Here is a 21875-nt window from a genome sequence, read left to right on the forward strand (position 1 = left end):
GTTTCCTGTGACAAGGAGGTGTGACCACCTCCCAGACTGGACTTAGTGTATTGGGCTGGGGTGAGGGTGCCACCAGACTGCATTTAAGGGCACAATTGGTGCCCTCCTTGCATACACCGGTTTGAGCCAGTTCAGGAACCCTTGGTTCCTACTCATGCACAAAACTGGACAAAGGACTGGAGAGTAGCCTCCCTTCTATCCTGCCCCTCCTCTGTGAGGGATCCCAGAGTCATTCCAACCCTTTCATTGGGTATTTAAGGGCTCCGCCGTGGGTGGGTCCTCAGATTTGTCGTAGAACAAGACTCACCTGTGCAACCAAAGCACTCTTCGACCGTCTGGACACTTGGACTTCACCTGGAACTGAGACTGGATCAAGGAAGGCTCCTGTAAGTAATCTGCCTCATCTGTGCTTCTCTCAGGCACTCCAGGGATCTGTGGGCATCAAGGACATTCGAAAAAAATCTCCCTTGGAGTATAGGAGTCACTCCCCTGCATCTGCAGGCACTGGATCGAAGCTGACCGGTCTGTTGCTCCTGTCGTCCTACTGACTTTCTGAGGCTCAGCCACACAGGTGGTGAATCTGTTGATCCCCAGAGGCCTGGCCTAGCTTCCCTCCAATTTGGAGGACAGTATTCCTCGTGGGAGCCACTGGGTCCAAAACCCTGTGCACTGCGTCGACTTGCCGTTGCAAAGACTTGTTGGCTTTGCAGTCCAGAGATCTTCGGATTACAAGAATCTCCAGCCTCCAACCCATCATACCTCGAAGATCAGTGTCCTTCCTGCATCCCTTGCATCCTAGGCTTCCATCATTGGTGAGCTGCCTGAGGTTTTCTTGCGGCTCCTGTGCCTTCAGCCTGTGGGTCTTCTCGAGGGTCTTCTTCTGCTTTGGTGGGCTCCCCTGCTTGCTCGGGCCTACTCTGGCTCTCCTGCACTTGGTGAGTGCCTTGGACCTTGCTGGTCCCAATGATTGCATCTTTTTGTCTTCCTTGCCAGTTGTGGCTACCAAGGCTTGAGAGTGCTCCCGCCGGACACTGCCATCCAAATTGGGATAGCCATGCACGACTCCTGGTCTTCCACAGCATTGTCCTAGTGAACTCTTTTGACCCTCCTTGCAAGGGTGAGCATTGTGCTTCTGTGCCGCCTGGTCACCTAGAGTGGCCTAGACTATGTCCCCTGTCCTTGCAAGTTCTCTCCTTCAAGAATCCACCCTTGGATTCCACTGGACATCTCCACAAACGTCTCAAGAGACATTTCTTCCAGAGTCGTCCATTGTCCCTCCACAGACTTCTCCCGAGGCCTTTCCTCCCGTCATCCATTGTCATCTATGAGAGGTTCCAACATCACTTCACCCGTATTCACCCGGCTTCCCTGGTGCAGGTAACTTGGTTCCGGGGACATCGACTGGTGGGGTAGCTCTCCAATCTTTCGTCCTCCAAAGGGTTTTTTCAGGATCCTCTGGAAAGGTCATTTTTCTTTAAAACTGCAACTGTGACTTCTCTATTGACTTCCATTGAACATGCGGCAGTGTTTGCACTCTGCACGCAGCCTCCTTGGGGTTCCTCTGTACTTACCTTGTGTGGTTTCTGGTTCTCTAAGCTCTTCTAAATCCTTTGGTCCAAGTCTTGTTCTCCTTTGCAGTTTGCATTCCAATTATTTAGTATATGGTTTGGTCTCCCACTGGAGACCAATGTATATTTGTGCTACTTACCTGATTTCTTTGAAGTATTCTTATGTGTATCGTTGATATCTCCGGATAGGAGATATACCAAGTTATACAAGTTATAGTGATTGTGTTGTGTTAATAAATAGACTTTTTTTTCATAAACACTGTGCGGTTCTTTCTCATCTAATCTACACTCTTGTTTAAATGTGGAAAAACAAGCTGCGTTACACTCCTTCAAGATAAGCCTGAAGGCTGCTCGCCACAGCTACCACTTTGAGAGCTTTTAAGGTTGTCAAAGACCACTAACATCACTATAAGGTTTGCCTGGATTAGTGCAAGGTCCATCACTCATGTAAGTGTGCACCATAAAATAAGCCAGCCTCCTACAGAGAATAGTCAATCAGTGAGCACAATGGTAAATTGCTGTAAAAATAATCTTTGTATAGAGTGGACTGGTAGAAATGGTCATAGGACAAAGGCAGTTAGTTATACAATAAGTAGTATTGAAAGCATGGCCACTCAACCCATTCACACATCTTTGAAAACAATGTTGAATACAATGAAGGGAGCTGCAGCAGGTGATACTGGGGACATTCACTAGGAAGAATCTTATGAATCAGACAAGAAATTTTGAACAGACACCTTATATGGGGAGCCACAGAGGGCGGTCAGGAATACAGAGATCTAGTCAAAATGGCATAAGCCAGGTAGCTGCAAGAAAGGCAGGTTTGAGGGCTGCTAGTCAGACCTTTGATAGTTGGTGTATTGCTGACTTGAAATTGGGGTCAGTACTGAGGCTGCCAATGTCACAAGCGGAGAAGAGAATCTTCTGTCACACCTTATTTTGGGTGTCAGATGTCGGAGGTAATATGGTAAAAAGGTGCAGGAATGGCTGAACCCGGAAGTTTGGCTGCCTTCATAAGAATGAGAAATGAGATACTTAGATTTATTCTGGGATAAGATGGGCAGTGATGATAATATGCAGGAAATTATAGAATCACTTCCCAAGCTGGACGCAGTATTTTTTTTTGGGGGGGGGGGGAGGGGGGGAGAAGTGGATCATTAATGGATAAGGACAAGTAGGTTAGTGGTATTTTACATAAAAGGGTGTTTGGGTGAAGTTTACTGGAGAGCTAGTTTATGTGAATTTTATTGAATTTTCAGATATAGCCCGTGACTTAACTGAGTAATAACAATAAAAACACATCTCACCTGAGTAGTGGCAGAGAACAACATCATGTAGGACCAACATTAGAATCTCACCCTCCCAAATGCCCAGTGAACCACAAAACTTTCCCAAAGTTCATCACAAGAAATATTCCCAACAACTGTGTGACACGGTTATGAAGCACTTGTGAGCTTCCAATAAAAATATGCCTTTGGTGACCTCTAGTACTGTCACTCAACAACATCAATATTCATGTAAGCCTCCAAGCAATCCACATTTTCTTCCATATCTTAGGACATCCTTGACCTGGAACACAGCTTTCTCCATACCCATACACTAGTCTATATTCTGGCACCACTCGTCTAGCCTCCACACTTGTGTGTTACCAGGTTTTTTTGTCAACCTATTGAGATGCCATTTGGACATTCAGGGATACAGTCCGGGTGGAGGTGTTGGAGGTGAGAGCTATTGTGGTTAGTGTCAGAATATATAGATTCTTGCTGAGAGCAAGGGTAGATAAGATCCATCTTAATGGATTATTCACTTAATGGCCATTGGTGGGTGGGGTTTGGGGGGTTGCACATTAGGTTTTATGGAGTTCTGTTTTCCTTGAGGCTGAGTGAGTTCTTTGCAGAAGGAGATTGTTCACTTTATTGTAGTTCAGTTCTTTCTTCACATGCATCACTATTAAATAATGCTGCATGAGAGAGATAAAAGTAGCAATAAAAGTCAAATTATTTTCTGTTAGGAACAGCATGACCTTATAGCACTGAGCTATCAATACATATTCAGTGAAAAGGTATGTTATTTTATTGGAATTTGTATGGCGTACAGTATAGTATGTCCTTGCAGCGCTTTCAGCAGGATAAAGCTCCGCGTACCACACCTTGGCAATGTTCCGGTAATTTATTTAGAACAAATATGTGCCAGCAATACCCAGAGATACTAAATTATTCCGATTTGGGAGTTTGCCTACATTGGAAGTAATTGGTTACTGGAATGCCATCCCCAAAATATAAATGAATTTATGTTGTGTACATTTTTGTAGCATAGAGATGCAGTCGGTAGTGTATCTATTGTTGTCATTAATACACCAACGAAGCATTGCATTTAATTGTATGCCAAAAAAGGTGTTGTTTTTAAATTATCGTGGTTCATGACTTGAAATAACTATACTGTATTCAACTTAGCAACATTGTTTCAATTGTGTTGCAGATAAGTGTTGTTGACATAATAGATTGCTGATTTTTTGTATCGAAAAGTAATAGGATTATCTTAAACCAAGCAATAAATAGCTTGTTGTATACACTTTAATATGTTTCAAGCTTCTCACCAAGCAGCTACAAATTATTGTATTTGATTTACCAGTTGTCCTTTTGCTTTTACAGGGATTTTCAGAAAGGTTTGTAGTTTTGTTTCAGATGACTATGCTGGTACTTTGTTATGGGACCAGTGCATATATTAAAAGTGCTCTGATTTTCTCGGGGAACAAAACATCTGTCCTAGTGTCATTGGTACAGATCTTTAAGTCTTTTGAGTTGCAAAATTGGCTAGTATCTTGAAAGACCTACATCCATATGTGTTTTTCTAAATGTCCACAATAGGCTCCTGAAATTTGTGCTTTAGGTTTGGGAAGGGTGTGGGCGAGTGTTCACCAAGGTCTTAACTGCCGGTTTATGAAGACAGTGGGTAGCATTTTGGCCACCTCAATGACTGGTTGATAAAATCAAGGCATTCAAAACGTGTGACATCTTAAGATCATATGAAATCTCCTCTACAGTCGTAGTTTTCCCTTGAATTCATTCAAACCTTTCCCAGTCCCCAGTCAGAGACTACAGTTCATTAGGGTTATTATTGTTACAGCTGTTGGAAAGGTTTAACCACCACACTAGAAGGTGGACGATATCCACACTATGGAGATTCTATTTTACCCAAGACTCAACCTTGAGGCTGATATTTTTTCTGCAAGTCCTAGGTCTCATGTAACCCTGCATTTTCCTGATGTTATCATTACCATGGTGTCTGAGCGAGGACCAGTGGATGCAGTTTTGTGACAGTCTTTTTATCCTAGTAGCAGATAATCTGTTTGTGGGAGACCTTTAACCGCAAGTAGCTATTGTTACAAATGCTTCTCTTATGAGCTGGTCAGCTCTCCTAGAAGATCACGTAATCATCCGCCTATGGACAACAAAGGAAGCTAAGCTTTATGTACATATAAAGGAATTGTGAGGAGTGAGCTTTGCACTAAGGGAAGGAAAGCTATCAATGCTACATTATCAGGTCCAGGCCTTAACAACACAGTGGTGATGTGTTATATCAGTATGGTACCGGAATATTGACTTACAAACATTGTAACAAAAATATCAGCAACTAATTTATCATGGTTGGTATATGTAGACAAGTATAGCTTTGATATACTTTATGTTACATATATGTCCTCTCTCTCTCCCTCTCTCTCTCTCTCTCACTCTAGATATATATATGTGTATGTGTATATATATATTTTTTTTTTATGTATTCAAGGTACACAATTTGAAGTTAAGAATAGTAAATCATTACTTACTAGCATATGTTTCATGCTAAGATATTTTGGTTTTCGATATTGTTACTACACTCTTTTTTTTTTTTTTTTTTAAATAATAATTTTGTTATTTTCTGATATTATACCTGCAATCTCAGATGAACTTCGAAAAAGGTAATAAAAGTTCGCAAAACCCAATCAATTTCAAAAGGAAACCACATCTAGCCCATCCGTAAATCACATGGCCTACTGCCAATACATTGTTCAGTTCCATATGGAATACCACATAAACCCCACCAGTGCATGCAGACATTATTTGTAGATCATACTTGCTTGTATGCCTTCTCCATCTCTGTATAGTCCCGCTTATTTTATCATGTTGGCTCTTTGCTGTTCTTAATAGGTTTTCCATGAGTCCTATATTTTATCACACTTTGTCCTTATATGCCACTCTTTCTTTATCATAAACCAATTCATGTTTTTACACCATTCTTTAAGGTTGCGAGTGTTCTGCTACCCCACTGTCAGATAATGTCGCTCTTCGCTCCTATCAAAGCTGTATTGCAGAGAAACAGGTTATGCTAAGAACATGTGTCATCTCAACAGATATCCATCATAGCCAGATGGTCAAGCAGGTGCCAAGTACCCAGGAGATGCCATGGTATATCTTTTCCCGGAAATCTGGGGGCAATCCCACAACGTGTGGGTAAATGTTCCCTGACCTTATCCACTCAAACATATTAATTGCTCTCAGTAACACTCATGCCAGCTTTTTTCTGATGCATCATGTTTGGTGTAATATTTTATATGTATATTCCTAAACGCAGATCTGAAATCCACCTCGCTTTGATACATGTGTGTCTCAGCCCAGTTATTATCTCCTAGTGGGCGTACTTCTCTCTTCCATTTATCCCTAAGCAGTTGCAACATGTTCTGGATGGTTTCAAATGTTTAGCTTGTTTATGGTGTGCATAGAAAATATAGAAGTCAGTATCTTTTACTTGTAAGTACAATTGTTATGTGTATAATGCCAGATTTACCTTGCAATTCTGGATAAGGCTCAATGCTCTTCAATCTCTGTATGGCTCCCAGTTTTTTCATCTCGATAAGCTCCCATTTCTTGAGTCCTGTTGGTTGCACGTATGTCATGGAGTAATGTCGAATCCTATAGTGGCAATCCTGCCATCCCATATGTTTGAGTTTACAGCATTTTTTTTTAAAGAATAGCCTCTCTCCCCTTGAGCCTGATTTGTACCCAGTGAATACCTTATAAGTGTATAGGCGTTATAGTGGGTTTCTTGCAGCAGTGTCACCTCAGGCTTATCCCTGTGTAGGAAGCATAGTATCACCCTTCCCTTCCACTTGTGGTGCAGCTTATTCATATTAGATGTGAGTTAGACCTTTAGGTTGTATTCAGTGGAGAATCCAGGTTATAATGGAGATTCTGCATCGTTGGATTTTCTGTGATCAAATAAACCCTAGTATAATTTCCCACCCCATGCATGCAACCTGGAGTTTTTTTTTTTTTAAAGATGTATTGCTCATTGAAAATGTCACACATGATTTTCACATCATTCTTTCCTTATGATGAGGAGCAACTCGTAATAGCCTATCGGGTACCAATTGTTTTTTCTGGAAATCCATTGATAACCTTAATGAGCAGTTTGAAGCCTGAATTGCAGCATCTAATATCCAAGAAAGGTGGGAACATGTATGGAAAGTAAAGGAAAAGGGCAGACTGATAGGATTACATTGAAATGTAAGAAAAAGTGTCCTATCTCTTTCAGAGTCCCGGCGCGTCCTCTGCCTGTGATGCACTGTACTGGCAGTTATCTCGGAGTCAGATCTTTTTTTCTGCCCCTTTGAGTAGGACCTCAGAGAACATCAAAGGTTTCACTGTTCTATTTCATTCTAAAATGTGACCGCAAAACTTTGCCTTTTCATTTTCACTCAACATATTTAACATTCTGGTATATGAAGTCATTTTTGCTGTTTTCCAATGGAAATGCCTCCACTTTCTGAGAAGTGTCTCTCCTGTGGAAGACAAAAGTCTGTCTCTAACCCCCACAAGGTCTGTGTGGTGTCTGCCTATCTCACACTCAGAGGATTGATGCAGAACATGAGTGGAGGAGGAAAGGGAGAAAAAGAAAATGCTGGGGAAGTTATTGCCTCATGCTTCCTCTTAAAGATAGCCTGCTCTTGAGAAGAACTCCCACAGAGGGAGATCCAGAAGAAGGGAATCTTCAGGAAACAGTAACCACTACATTCTCAACATCGTTCAAGATTGGGGCAAAAAGGTATTTGCATCATAAGCATGGCTTCCAACCTGCTCTCCATCAAAGACAGGTTTGGTATCTACTTCTCATTGACTTCATGGAGTGCATACAAGCACCTACACTCTGAAAGACCCGGACCGTCAAAGACCTTTAACAATTCAATGTTGATAGCTGCCTACTATTCAACTTTGTCAAAACTGATGGTGATGTCGACATCTAAACCACCTGTGATTTCCATGTTCAACATCACACCTCTAGATGTCGAAAAAGAGATGCCATAGTACTCCTAAGTCCCAATCTCCTATCAACGTTGAAAAGGCGGAGACTATTACCATCACCTATGACATTGATACCTGTTGATTATGTCTTTAACCTTAACATCACCTTTACATTCACTGTGGCTGACATCACCTTACCAACAAGATTTGTCCTCCTATGTGACTCCTGCTTTTTCAACCTTTTCTTTGACTCCACATAAGAGTGCTTATTTAAGCCTCCTGAAACTATGTATGCCTCATCCAATCACACTGCATCAGTACCCACTGCCTTTCAAACCTATGAGGACAAAAATCTTCTTTAAGGATCCGCTACAGGTTCCTTTACTACCCTTACAGCTGTTGCCTCCTAGGATGGTATCGAGATCAACATCAATGTCTCGTCTATACAAAGGAAGACCATCTGGTAGAAACTTTTAGCCCAGATTCCTTACCTTAGCATTTGCCCAGGCATCAGACTGGATCCAGAAAATGTGTGAGCTTTACCCCTGCGCTCTGGTATGTGGCATCGTTCGCGTTGGAAGTGACGTGCCACCCCAGTGTGCTGACATCTGTTATTTTCTTTCAATTGCACCCAGTGCAGATCTGGAGAGAGTTACCATTTAGTAGTTTTTGGACAATTTTTTGGGGACTTTTGTCAAAGTTTGTTTTTCAGAACTTCTCCTCGTGTGGCAAGGAGGTCATCCCGGAAGGCTGGCTTCAAGCCCTGGGTGTCTGTGACCAACCAATGCCGGTGACTGACCCACATCTTGTATGCCTTTGGTGGCAAGAGTGCGACCACAATCTGAAGGCCTGCTCCCATTGCTGTACCATGAACTCGAAGGCCTTGAGGTCAGGAGCAGGCACAAAGCCCAAAATCTTCAGCGCACTTGGGTAAGTCCCATCGTAAGAAGAAGAGCAAGATTCTGAGGAGGTCTTCAATTTCACCTCGGCTGTCAAAATGATGGTGCGTCGGCATGGGTTGTGGCTAGCAGGGCCAAGATGGCAGACGCTTTCTAGTTAGGCTCCGCCCATCTACCCCATTATCTGGCACCAATCCTGGTTACCAGGTGCCATCGGGCGCTCTATATGACAGTTCAGATCATCTGGTACACACAGCGCCGCTCCTGGAGCGAATTGGCGGATTGGTGCGGAGGCTGCGTGAAGTGCCTAGTTGCGACCTCATCCGCATGGTGTCCTCACCGTGTGGGGTGTGAGACGCCAAGCCTCGCTGTTGGTGCTGTGTGCTGCTCTGCTGTGAGACCCCGCTGGGCGCTGCCCGATGGCTGACATGTTCCATGGACCTGGGCAGATTCACTGATGCGAGTCTGGGCGGCGCCACTATCTATCTAGCACGAGTGTCCCATATGCCGCTGAACGGCGGGGACCCTGATGTGTGGATGTGGGGCAGGGAGAAAAGCGCTGTAGTATGGAACCTCTGGCCACTCCTGTGATGATGTGGCTGCGAGAGTCCCAGGGGTCGTATCGGGCCTAGGCTTGCTGATGGCACCGCACCCGTGGCTCAAATCTTTGTCTGCACGCACTGAGCAAGCTCTATGGAGTGGCCGGTGGACGCTGCTGGGTGGCGCGCCAAGCCACGGCAGGGCTTGGGGGTCGGGTTGGGTCCAGGCCCTGTCACTGCTACGAAACCGGAACTGCTGCTGTGCTGCTATTAGTGGTTCAGACAACTGCTTCGCCTGCCACGCTGGGCTGTGGAGAGCTGCTGCTGTGCCATGCTACCATACACCTGCCTGGGGGCCCGACCGGGCACCGCCCATGGCGCCGGGGAGTGCTTGTGCGACTACCTGGAGCATCGGAGCCCGTGAGCCGACTGGGGCTTGATTTCTGTTGCTGCCTGCACCACCTCAAGGGCCGCATGAGTCGGAAACAGTGCTGCAAATGTATTCGCTGGAAAAAAAAGACTTCTCTCTAACATGCTTAAAAGAGCCATTGACTGCTAATTTAAACACTGTGCAGTGCACTCCTCTTTTGCTCTTAGAGTTGTGGAGATACACAGGTGGGCCTTTTGACACAGACACTGACTGGGCCGGTGTTTGCTCGGTATAACTCGACTGCCTGTCCTCAAACTCTCCCCCTCACCCCCCCCCACCCACACACACAAACATTCAGGCTGAACTCCTTCACTGCCCATCTGCAATTATCATCATGGTGCCGCCACCTCGAAGCAAAGGCGCTACTAGTGGTCAGTTGTCCCAGAAGCCACCTTTCCCCTCCGTGTGGTGCTGCTGGCACTTCTTCTGTTGCTGTTGGATTCCTAACTAATAAAGCACTATATTATTTGCACAGCAACCCAGCACAGACATACAACGGTGTGAGAAAGCAGATACCTGCCAATTGTCTGCTACTGTACCACCTCTGACCACACTCCATGCTCTGCCACATTCCTGACACAGCGCACTGATGTAAAAGGCAAGGGTTGCAGCTGTCATCTGCAAATTCAATCAGTCTGCCCTGCACCACTCAATTGTGTGCTTTCCTTGTGTTAGCAGGGGTGTAATACTTAGTTGGTTTATAATACACATGTCCTCTTCCCTCTGTCAGTCCCCCTGATATGTCGAACGTCACATCCTCCCATATGGGAAAAGCGAAGGGTGTGGAGGAAAGCTACTGATACAATGCAGTCGGGGAACACAGTGCTGTATCATACAATATCATAACATTACTGCGCAGAATAGTGCAGCTAACCTATGGGGATACGGATCGCTCAGACGCAACATGGGACGACTACGCTCAGCCACTCAGACCGCGCCTGTGCGCTGCACTATGGGTCCTAACACATTGGATGGTGATGCCTCATGCCCTGAGACCCTGAGCCTTTCGGCAGCAATCCAAAGCAAATATGGCACTCTCCTGGCAGGCATTGAAAATTCCAGGGCCTCCCTGGAGTCCAGGATAGACAGCATTGTCCTAGACCTGATACTGCTACATGCAAACTATCACAAACTCGCGGATAAGGTTGACTCGGCGGAGCGGATCATTAAAGAACTACAACCTGCAACCAAAAGCATGCAATCCTCCTTGCAGTCACCGACAGACTGTGTAACCATCCTGGGGCAGAGAGCTGAAGAGGCTAGGGGAGGTCCAGGAGAAACAACATTCGCATAGTGGAAACGCCAGAGGGGGCAGAGTGCGGAGATGCAGTTTCAGATCAGGAAGGCTGGCTGTGTGACCCGACTGTCTCCGCATGCTCTGTTCCAATATTTCTCCATTGAACGTGTGCATCATGTCCCAACGTGCAAACCCCCACCTGGTTCCTACCCGAGACTTATGATATTTTGGGTGTTTTATTTCCGTGACAGAGTCTATTTTACGAGCAGCCAGGAAGCTCACTGAGATAACAAACAGAAGCTTGCATGTTATGTTATTTCCTGATTGTAAAGTTGCAGTTCAGCGGCAGCGGAGTACCTTCACAGCTGTAAAATGAGGACTCTGCGTATTAACCCTGAAATATGCGCTGCTCGACCCAGCGAGACTTCATGTGATTGCAAATGGTGTCACGAATTTCTTTGACTATCCAGAGGAGTCCTATGGCCCTCAGGCTGCTCGCTTGTCACCATCTGACACTTGTGTGAATGGGACCATTGAATGAGGTCGTAGTTGCAGGCACTACCCCAAGATAACACACGCTGCACCAGACTTAGATGATTACAGAGCACCGCCAGGCACTGGCGCATATGGCTGTGCTGACTAAGTTATCAAAGCATTCAAGCCCTGACAGAGTCGCTCCACTCTTCTAGTGACGATAATCCTACTACCTGGCCCTCCAGGCTAAACATGGTTTCTCCTCTGGATGTGACCCCGCACACATCAGATGACATCATTTGACACCACCACCATCATCCTCCCTAGCCTAACCTGCTGTATTCTGTCATGCTTATAATGTCTGACGTAATTTGATTTCTGAAATAGACAATTAGTTATAGACTCCTTACCTTGTGAATTAGGGATCCCGAGAATTATTTTTTTTCATCAGCAATATCCCCTGCAAGTGGACAGGTGGCGTCGGTCGGCTCTGCATTCGCCGTTGGCGTAGTGGTCGCCGGGATGACGTCATAGCAGCTACTTATATGCCGCCCTTGTGCGCTGACAGAAGTTCTTGCTTTTACCGTGCCAGCCAGCACAGATCTGGAGAGAGCAGTACTTCCAGTCACTTTTTGACTGACTTTTACTCGACTTATGTCGACATTGTCCATAGACTCCTGGTGCACGAGGGATGCCTGGTTTCAAGGCTTGCGGTTCCTGACGAAAGCTGATGTCCGTGACGTATCCGCACCGCGTGTGCCTGTGGTGCCTGGAACACGCCCACGACCCCATGTCGTGTTCCGACTGTCGGACCATGAATCCGAAGTCTTTGTGGGAGTGGTCCTGAAAGCTTCTCGAGGCCCAGCAGTCTGCTCTGCGCCGTTCAAGGTCCCGGTCGCCCGGGATGTCGAGGGTCTGGTCGCGGAGCCGCCACCAACAACCCCATAGTTGAGGTCTTCGCACTCCTAAGGTAAGTCGAAGCACAAGAAGAAGTTAAAGAAGCATCGTCGCTCTCCAACTTCTCCCTATCCGTCGGTCGACGCGATGAGGGATGTGGAGTGTGACCCTCCCGCGGCTCCGTATGCGGATCCCAAAGGGTTGGGTCCGAGTTTCCCTCCCTTCCCGGGACCCAGAGCGAACCCCTGCCCAGCTTTGAGCTTTTTACGAAGCGATGCATGCCATCTTTGGGCAGCCTGACTCTGCTGGCGTGCCATCGGGCCCCACGGGCTTTTGAAGCCGGCGGCGACCGACGTCGGATCCGGCGCTGACGGGTACTTTTTTTCCCATGTTCAACCCTGGTGTGTTTAGGCCAGATTGGCAGCCAGAGGAGGGTGAAGTGGACTGGGAGGAGTCTGGTGACCCTTTAACTGACTAGTTGGTGTACAACCCGGACTGGAGAGGGGAATTGGGGGAAGCCATTGGTCCGGACACCTCCCCAGACCTTGGCATGTTGTCTCCTCCTACCGTGGCTACGGAGGAGGGAGCTTCCTACGCCGTGGTGTTGCGTAGGGCGGCTGAGGCTCCCAATCTCGAGCTACCTACGGTGGCAGTCAGGACTTACCTCCTGACAGAGGTGCTTCGACCAGCAGCGAGCGGCTACCGTTCAGTGAAGCCCTAATGGACCTCCTTCTGGGCACCTGGTCTTGGATGATTGCTGTCGCCGACGGGAGAGATGCAGCTACTTTTACTATATACGCTGTGGACTGGACACCGCCGAATCGCTGGGCAGGACGATCTCCATGTCGGTAGCCCTTCAACGCTATGCATGGCTGAGGTTGACTGTTTTTTACGGGGATGTCCAAGCTACCCTAATGGACATGTCCTTTGATGGCCGTCGCCTGTTTGGCGACAAAGACAACACACTAGCGCGCTTCAAGGGCTCTCAGGCTACAGCCAAGTCCTTGGGCCTCTCCACCACCCGCCCTGCGCAGTCTGCTTTTCGCCCCTTTCTTGGCTAAGAAAGGGGTGCCCCACCACGTTCCACCCAGAGCCACAGGCCGACATAAGCTGTTCAGCCCCTGCGCGGCTGGGGACCTGGGACCTACCGCCGTGGTCTGGGGGCCAGCGAGCAGGCCAGTCCACCAGCGCCCCCTCTGCAGCAGCCTCCAAACCCTCCTAGTCCGATGTTTCAGGGCCACCAATCGCCAGTGGGTGGCAGGATTCGCCATTACCTCCCCCACTGGAGCACCATCACGTCGGACAAGTGGGTTTTGAAGATAGTCTGGAGGGCCTACTCCCTCCCCTTCAAGAGTACCCCCCCGGTCATGCCACCTCAGTACCATCGCATGTCGGAGGATCACCTGGCCCTTCTCCAACAGGAAGTTATGGCTCTCTCGGCCAAGGGAGCCTTCGAGCGAGTTTGTGCCGCAGAAGTAGGTCGTTGTTGCTATTCCCACTACTTTCTGGTACCCAAGAAGGACAAAGGCCTGCGTCCTGTCTTGGATCTCAGGAACGTCAACCGCTTCCTCCGGAAGGAGAAGTTCAAAATGTTGACGCTAGCTCAGGTTCTGTCTGCCCTCGACCCTGGAGACCGGATGGTAGCGTTGGACTTTCAGGATGCTTATTTTCACATCCCTGTCCTGCCGTCCCACCGGCGTTACCTGCGGTTCATGGTAGGCCATGAGCACTTTCAGTTTACCGTGCTCCCCTTTGACTGTACCAGCGCCCCTCGGGTGTCCACAAAAGTGATGGCGTTGGTCGCAGCTTCTCTGCGCAGGTCAGGGGTTCCAGTCTTCCCCCTATCTCGATGACTGGCTATTGAAGGCAGGCTCGCCCCAGGCAGTCGTCTCCCACCTCCAGACTACATCGGACATCCTGCACTCGCTGGGGTTCACTATGAACGTGCCGAAGTCACACCTGACTCCCTCACAGAAGCTCCTTTTCATCAGAGCGGTTCTGGACACGACGCAGTTTCGAGTTTATCCTCCCGAGCAGCGAGTCTGGGATATTCGGTCTATGATTCCGATCTTTCAGCCTCTATCCCGGGTTTCGGTCAGAATTACCCTGAGGCTGCTGGGCCTCATGGCCTCCTGCATCCTGCTGGTAGATCATGCCAGGTGGCATATGCGGGCTCTGCAATGGGAACTGAAGTTCCAGTGGGCACAACATCAGGGCAACCTGTCTGATCGCGTCCAGATCTCGGAGGGCACTGCACGACAATTGCAGTGGTGGCTCATGAATCGCGATTGGGTCAATGGCAGATCCCTCTCCCTTCCCCAACCGGAACACACAGTTGTGATGGACGCGTCCCTTCTGGGATGGGGTGGCCACATGGGAGAGGCGGAGATCAGAGGCCTCTGGTCTCCGGCGGAGTCCGGGCTCCACATCAACCTTCTGAAGCTTCGGGCTATCTGGCTTGCACTGAAGGCATGCCTTCCCTCTGTCTGGGGAAGAGTTGTGCAGGTGTTCACGGACAACACTACCGCAATGTAGTACTGCAAAAAACAGGGCGGGGTGGGGTCGTGGACCCTATGTCAGGGGCTCTGCGCCTCTGGACATGGCTGGAACATCAGGGCATTTCCCTGGTGGTTCAACACCTGGCAGGTTCTCTGAACGCCAGGGCGGACAAACTCAGCCGCCGGTGCATGATGGATCACGAATGGCGGCTGAACTCGGACGTGGCGCAAGGTCTCTTTCAGCAGTGGGGAGAGCCTTGGTTAGATCTATTCGCCACCGAAGAGAACGCGCAATGTCATCAGTTCGGAATAACATTCGAGTTCGGGGGGTACCATCAGACGCAAAAGGGACCGATATCGCCTCTTTTCTGCAGGGATTGTTCCGATACATTCTGGCAGCACCCCCGGAGATTCGTATCGATAGAGCTCACAGGGTGGGCTTGAGACGACAAGCCACCACAACGCTCCACCACAGGACATACTGGCCTTCCTTCCGAATTACCCTCTGAAAGAAAGCTCGGCCAAAACATCTGGTCCAATGCCAGGGTTATGGCGCATCTGCGGGACAAAGGGGTGGCGCACTCCTGGGGGCACTCCTTTCGTATCATTTTCAAATGGCAGGGTCAATTGCACCAGATATCGTCCCTTGTCGAGGCGTGCAAGTTGTTGGGTATGCCGCACCCGAGTCCAGCGAAGGAGAGTACACCAGATCGCCGGGAGGAGACGCTCTGAGGTGGTGGCGCAGGAACGAAGAGCAGCAATTGAAGCAGTTGCTACAGACACTTCCCCTTCAGAAGCCCCGTGAGGTCGCTAGGGGCCTGGCTTGTGTTACTGTGAGGATGGGGCTGGGAGGGGAGGGGCGGTGGGGGGGCGGAGGGCCTGACTGCATTTCCCTTGCCATGAGATGCCCAGGACTGTCTTGCTTCGCCACGGGCACACTAATAGTCATGGTGTGTGTGGGACTGTTATGGGAGGGCTTGTTTTGGGAGTTGGGGTTGGGGTTAGTGAGGTGGAAGAGAACTGGTGTGCTCAGGTGGGGTGTTTGCATCTTTCCAAGTGTGGTTTCTGGAGTCTCCCTTGTGCGGGGGGCCAGAGTTTCTTTCACCAGCTAGTTACGCAGGCCTAGGTGCGCTCTGCTCCACTGTCCACTCATGCAGGACACTGAATTAACTATTCTCACACTTAACGTCAAAGGCCTCAATAGCCCTAACAAGAGGCGAGCCATTCTATCCTACTTAGATAATACAGGAGCGAACATCTGCCTGCTGCAGGAAACGCACTTGTTGGCGCGTGATTGGCATAGGTTGAAGTCCAGGGCATTCCCCTATCAATATTTCTCCTCTATGACTGATAAAAGCGTGGGGTGGCGATCCTGGTGGCGAGGAAGTTTCGGGGGTCGGTGGGAGATAAAGTAGCGGAAATTAAGGGGCAGCTACTGGCACACCGTTTTTGGATTACAGGCCTCGCTCTAACGATTGGAACGATATATGCTCCAAATGCGGGCCAAGAGGTCTTCCTCAGATCAGCCCTTTCAAAAGTCCTAGAACCACAAGACCGCTTCATTCTGGTGGGGGGTGAACTTAGTCATGGATACAGAGGCGGACAGATCAGGCAGCCGTCATTCCCGGGGGGGGGGGAGGTCTTGGGTGAAGGTAAGCAGTGGCTGGCGGAGAGGGGTTTGATTGATCTGTGGCGAGAGTCTCACCATCGTGACTACCAATTTATTATTTGCACGTACATTGCACTTACGCAAGACTAGATAATTTTTTGGGCACTATAGAGGTTCGCGCAGTGATCAATGATATTTATATCACGGCGGCGGCCTTGTCAGACCATGACGCGGTAGTGGCTACGATAGGGGTCCCTTATATCGCCCGGCCCGCGGGGCACTGGAGACTGCGGGAGACAATGCTTCATAAACCGGCGGTTCAGGAGCAAATCCTTAAGTTTGTCAAGGACTATTTGGAGTTTGACACCCCTGACACTCCAGTAGCAACATTGTGGGGGGCGCTCAAGACAGTTGTGAGGGGGGGGGGGAGCTGATCGCGTTGTCGGCGGCAGAAAATAGTGAGCGCAAAGCTAAGAGGTATGAACTCGTGGCCCAAGTGCTTGAGCTGGAGAGAGCCCACAGCCGAACGGGAGCTCCCCGGATTTGGGGACAGCTGAAGAATGCACGAACCCTGCTGGCGGGGCTCGATCTTGACAGAGCGGAATACGCGGCTCTTCGCCTCAAGCATTCTTACTATGTCGGCGGGGATAAAACAGGCCAGTTGTTAGCTAGTAGGTTGAGGGTGAAGACACAACAGGGCAAGGTTAGGGAGATCACCGATTCGGAAGGAGGCTGGGTCACTAATGATGCGGGAATAGCGCAGGCTTTTCGGGACTTCTACGAAGCTCTCTACGAGGGGGGATCATCGTCCACCCCGCAGAGCCCATACGACAGCGCTAAACCAGTTCAACGGTGAAGCGTTGGATGCTCCCGTACGCATTGAGGAAGTGGTGGGGGCTATTTCCCGCCTTAAACTCCTGAAGGCCCCGGGCCCGGATGGATTTTCGTCTGGGTTTTATAAGAGGTTCTGCGCCGTACTAGCTCCAGTACTCGTCCGACTCTTCAATTCTTTCACGGCCCAGGTACGATCCCCCCGGAGATGCTATTGGCCTCCATAGTGGTACTACCCAAACCAGGTAAGGACGCCTCCATGTGTGGCTCCTACCGGCCCATTTAATTGCTTAGCGTTGATCTCAAACTGTTCACGGGGATATTGGCAGCGCGCCTAGGTCCCGTTATGCCGGGCATAATTGACCCAGATCAGTCGAGTTTTATACAAGCCCGGCAACGTAGTGACAATACCAAACGTATATTCCATCTCATAGACAAGGCCCATTGCACTAAAATGGACGCTCTTCTCTTATCGGTGGACGCCGAGAAGGCGTTCGATCGGGTGGATTGGCACTTTCTGGACAGAACCTTGACCCATTTTGGCTTCGGGAACCGGTTCCGGCCGTGGATTTCGAGCTGCTACACCAATCCCAGGGCGGTGATTAGGGTGAACGGGGTAACTTTCACGCCTTTTGCGATACAACGGGGAACCAGGCAAGGGTGCCCGCTGTCCCCCCTCCTTTTTGCTTTGTATGTAGAGCTGCTAGTGCAGAGGATCAGGGACAATCTGGAGATAAAGGGAATCCCATTTGGGGGAGAACGGCACGTCGTTAGTTTATACACCGATGATATCTTCGCCTCCTTGAAGTCACCAGCGGGTTTGGTCCCTACCTTCTTGCAGGAACTGGAGGAATTTGGTTAGGTTTCGGGCCTACGGGTTAATATTAGGAAGTCCTCAATCCTTTGGTTTTGAGAGGGGGGTCCGGATTCCTCAGCGGTTAAAGGACTATATGCGGGCATACCCGTTTACCCTTCCATCCCTTACTTGGTCATAGAACTTGCGGTGTCGGTTTCCCACACGGTTCATCTTAACTATTCTAAATTTTTACAGCGCGCTGTCAAAGACCTGAATGCTTGGAAACGGCACTCGCTCTCTCTGCTGGGCAGAGTAGCTGCGGTCAACATGTCGCTTCTGCCCCGCGCTTTGTACCTCTTTCAAACCATTCTTGTCTGGCCGTCCCCGGGCACACTGTCAACTCTGCAGAGAGCTAACAATCAATTTATATGGGGGGGGAGAGACCACGGCTACGCAAGAGCTTGGGCTACCTGAAGCCAGATGAGGGGGGCTTGGGCATCCCTAATGTTTTAGAATATTTCCGCTCAGCGCAACTGAGATACTTCGTTGAGTGGAATCGTACTGAATCTGAGAAAAGCTGGCTTTTCCAGGACAGGTCAATAGATCAAATGGATCTCTGGAAGGTCCCCTTTCTTCATCGGTCTCATAGACCCCCGGCCTTCGGGTTTCCCCTGCTAGGAAGACCTTGTTGCGAGCGTGGGACGGTGTGGCGGTTCGGCGGGGCTTGACGACATTCCCCTCTCCCATGACCCCACTCTTTGATAATAAAAAGTTTTCCCCAGGAGTGGATGCTGGGGCTTTTTCTGTCTGGAGGGCATCTGAATGCCGGTCGGCGGGCCATCTTTTTGACTTGGAGGGCATCCTCCCCTTTCATGAGCTCAAAAGCGTTTATGGGGGGGGAGGAGCCTAGCGCGCAACCAAGATGGCCGCGTAGGTGCGAGGCTCCCGAGGACCTCCGCCACCTCCTATGACTATCCTGAGCATATCCTGTCCCAGATGAGGGGACTGTGTTGGTGAGCCTGAGCTGAGGTGGCGCCCGTTTTCCGCTTCCAAATCGGACCTCGGACACCGACTTTAGCACCGATTGAGGTTTGTGGCCTTCTCCTAGCCGAACCCCGGATTTGCGTTGTGGGGCGATCCAGTGACGAAGTGAACAACAGCGGCGGGCAGGGCTTGGTGGCTCGCGTAACCCGCACTTTCACTTTCGCTTTCGCACCCTCCTTGCTGTCTATGCGAGGTTGGGTCGCGGGGCTTTGTGTGTTGGTGTGGCCTCGCCGGGGGACCCTGCCTGCCCGCCGGCTGTGATCCGCCCCGCAGATCTGGGGTGGCACCCCCCCGGAGCCCGTGGACCGGCTTGCCCACCCTTCACGACGTGGCTGGTGCGACCGGGAGACTGGGACCATGGCCACGAAACAAGATGGTGATCGGGTAAAGGTAAAATCGACCCGGCGTGGCGCAGCCCATCAGTCCAACAGCATGGATCGCTATACCCTCCAGAAGGGATCTCCCGAGGTGCCACGCAGGTCCCCTGAGGGCCCTACTGATGCCCCCGATCTGCCCACGGACCTGACTCTGCGGGATGTCATGGGCGCCATCGCCGAGATGAAGGCCTCTGTGGGCCAGCGTTTTGATACACTGGCGCAGAAGATCGACTCGGTCCTCGTGGATGTTGGCCTGGTAAGGGCCGATCTCTCCAAGACCAACGACCGAGTCGATTCTTTGGCCCACACCGCATCGGGCCTTACGACAGATGTGGCGGCCCTACAAACAAAGGTGCGCCGGCTTGCTCGGGCGAGTGCGCTGATGGATCGCCGCCTGGAGGACTCCGAGAGTCGGGCCCGGAGGAACAACATCCGTATCATAGGGGTGCCTGAGGGATGTGAGGAGGCGGCGGCGGACCTTTTCGTGGAAGACCTGATTGTTACCCATCCCCAGCCACGGGGGCTGAGTAAATTCTTTGCTGTAGAGAGGGCCCACAGGGTTCCCGGGGGAAGGCCTAAGGTCGGAGCCGCTCCGAGACCTCTCATTGCCCGGATTTTTAATTTTCGGGACAGAGACGCTATCCTGCAATCCTCCAGACTACAGGGACCGATTAGACTTGACAATATGGACATTAATTTCTATCCTGATTTCACCCCTGCGGTCCAGAAGCAGAGACTGAGCTTCCTTGGTGTCAAGCGCCGTCTTCGGGACCTAAATCTCAAATACGCCATGCTTTTCCCAGCTAAGCTGCGAGTGGAGGTGGATGGTCGCACACACTTTTTTGATCGTCCCGAAGCGGCCGGGGACTGGCTGGATACTCTGTCTCGGGATCGGGATCGGGATCGGGGTGGCGGGGGGGGGAGCGGCCGGGGGAGAGGGCTCGCCGGATCAAGACTGAGGGACTAATATTAGGCCTCGCTCGGGACAAACATGATGCCACTTTTGACCATACGTCGGATTGCTTAAGTTCCCCTCCTATGGAGGTTGTGTGGGGTCTCTTGGGGGTTCTCCCTCCTCCTCCTCTGGGGGTTTAGTTAGTTTAACTATCTATGGGGCGACAGGCACACTGCACGTTGGGGGGGCTGTCTGGGCTCATGCAGGGGTGCAGGGAGGGGGGAGTTCTGTTGGGGTGGGTGGGCAGGGATGGGGTGTTTGTTATTATCACAAGGCAACCCTTTTTTTGTGTTGGTTCTACTGTGCTCTCGGGGGGACGAATGATGGTTTCTGTGTATGATGGGGGGTAGGGAATTAACTTTGTTGTCTTGGAACGTTAATGGTCTGGGGGACAGGATCAAACGAGGTGTGGTCCTACAGTATCTGAAGCGACTTTCGCCCGATGTAGTTTTCCTGCAGGAGACACACCTTATTGGTAATTCCTTTTGCGCCATGAATCGGCGTGGCTACCGCCTCGTGGCCCACTCGGGCTTCACGTCAGGCTCGAGGGGTGTGGGTATCATGGTAAAGAACTCGCTCCCGTTAGAAATTGATGAGGTGCTCCACGACGACAGGGGACGTTACACTGTCTTGGTGGGGAGAATGGAGGGCAAAGTGGTTGTTTTTGTGTCGGTGTACGTCCCACCGGGGTTGCAGTCGACCACCTTTGCAGACCTGGGGCGCCTCCTCCTTGGCCTTCCGGGGGGGCTTCTGGTGGTGGGGGGGGATTTCAACGCGGTGGTTTCTGGGACTGTGGATCGTAACCCCCCTAGGGACCTCCCCCGGGCACAGGCGTGGCTATCCGGCCTCTTGGACACACTGGGATTGGTGGACTGCTGGCGCTTAAAACATCCCACGCAGCTGCAATACACTTTCCACTCGGGGGCCCATGGTAGTCTCTCACGGCTTGATTATGTCCTTGTCCCGGCGGCCTATGTCGGGAGGGTGGGGGAGGTGCGCCATTTGGCACGGGGTATCTCGGACCACTCCCCGCTTCTGCTGCATTTCGATGTCTTTCCGAGGGGTGAGAGCAGGGTGGTCCCAATCAATTCCTGGTACCTGCGTGACCCCACCATTCGCGCTGACTTGATTAAATCCCTCCAGCGCTATTTTGATGAGAATGTGGGGTCAGTGCCTTCAGCTATCTCCCTGTGGGAGGCCTTCAAAACAGTACTTAGAGGGGAGGCCCTATCCCTTATTTCCCACGCCCGGAGGCGCGAGCGGGAGGAGGTGACCCGAGTGGAGGCTGAAATAGCTGAGCTGGAGGGTAATCTAGAAGATGGGGTGACGGATGCTGCACTACATGTCCTCCAGCTCAAACAAGCGGCTTATAGGGCCCTCGTTACGGAGGCGGCCAGGGGCCTTAGTAGAGAGCAACAGGGGCGACTGTATGATGTGGGTGAT

At 50.3% G+C, this 21875-nt stretch overlaps 1 protein-coding gene across 3 annotated transcripts in view; it reads left to right on the plus strand.

The window, feature by feature from the left end:
• RGS22 (regulator of G protein signaling 22) overlaps nt 1-21875 on the plus strand; it is a 1028745-nt gene that overhangs the window by 503764 nt on the left and 503106 nt on the right. The window lies entirely within an intron of this gene.

Source organism: Triturus cristatus, chromosome 5_1 (genome assembly GCF_964204655.1).
Source record: "Triturus cristatus chromosome 5_1, aTriCri1.1, whole genome shotgun sequence".
In the NCBI taxonomy this organism is placed as follows: domain Eukaryota; kingdom Metazoa; phylum Chordata; class Amphibia; order Caudata; family Salamandridae; genus Triturus; species Triturus cristatus.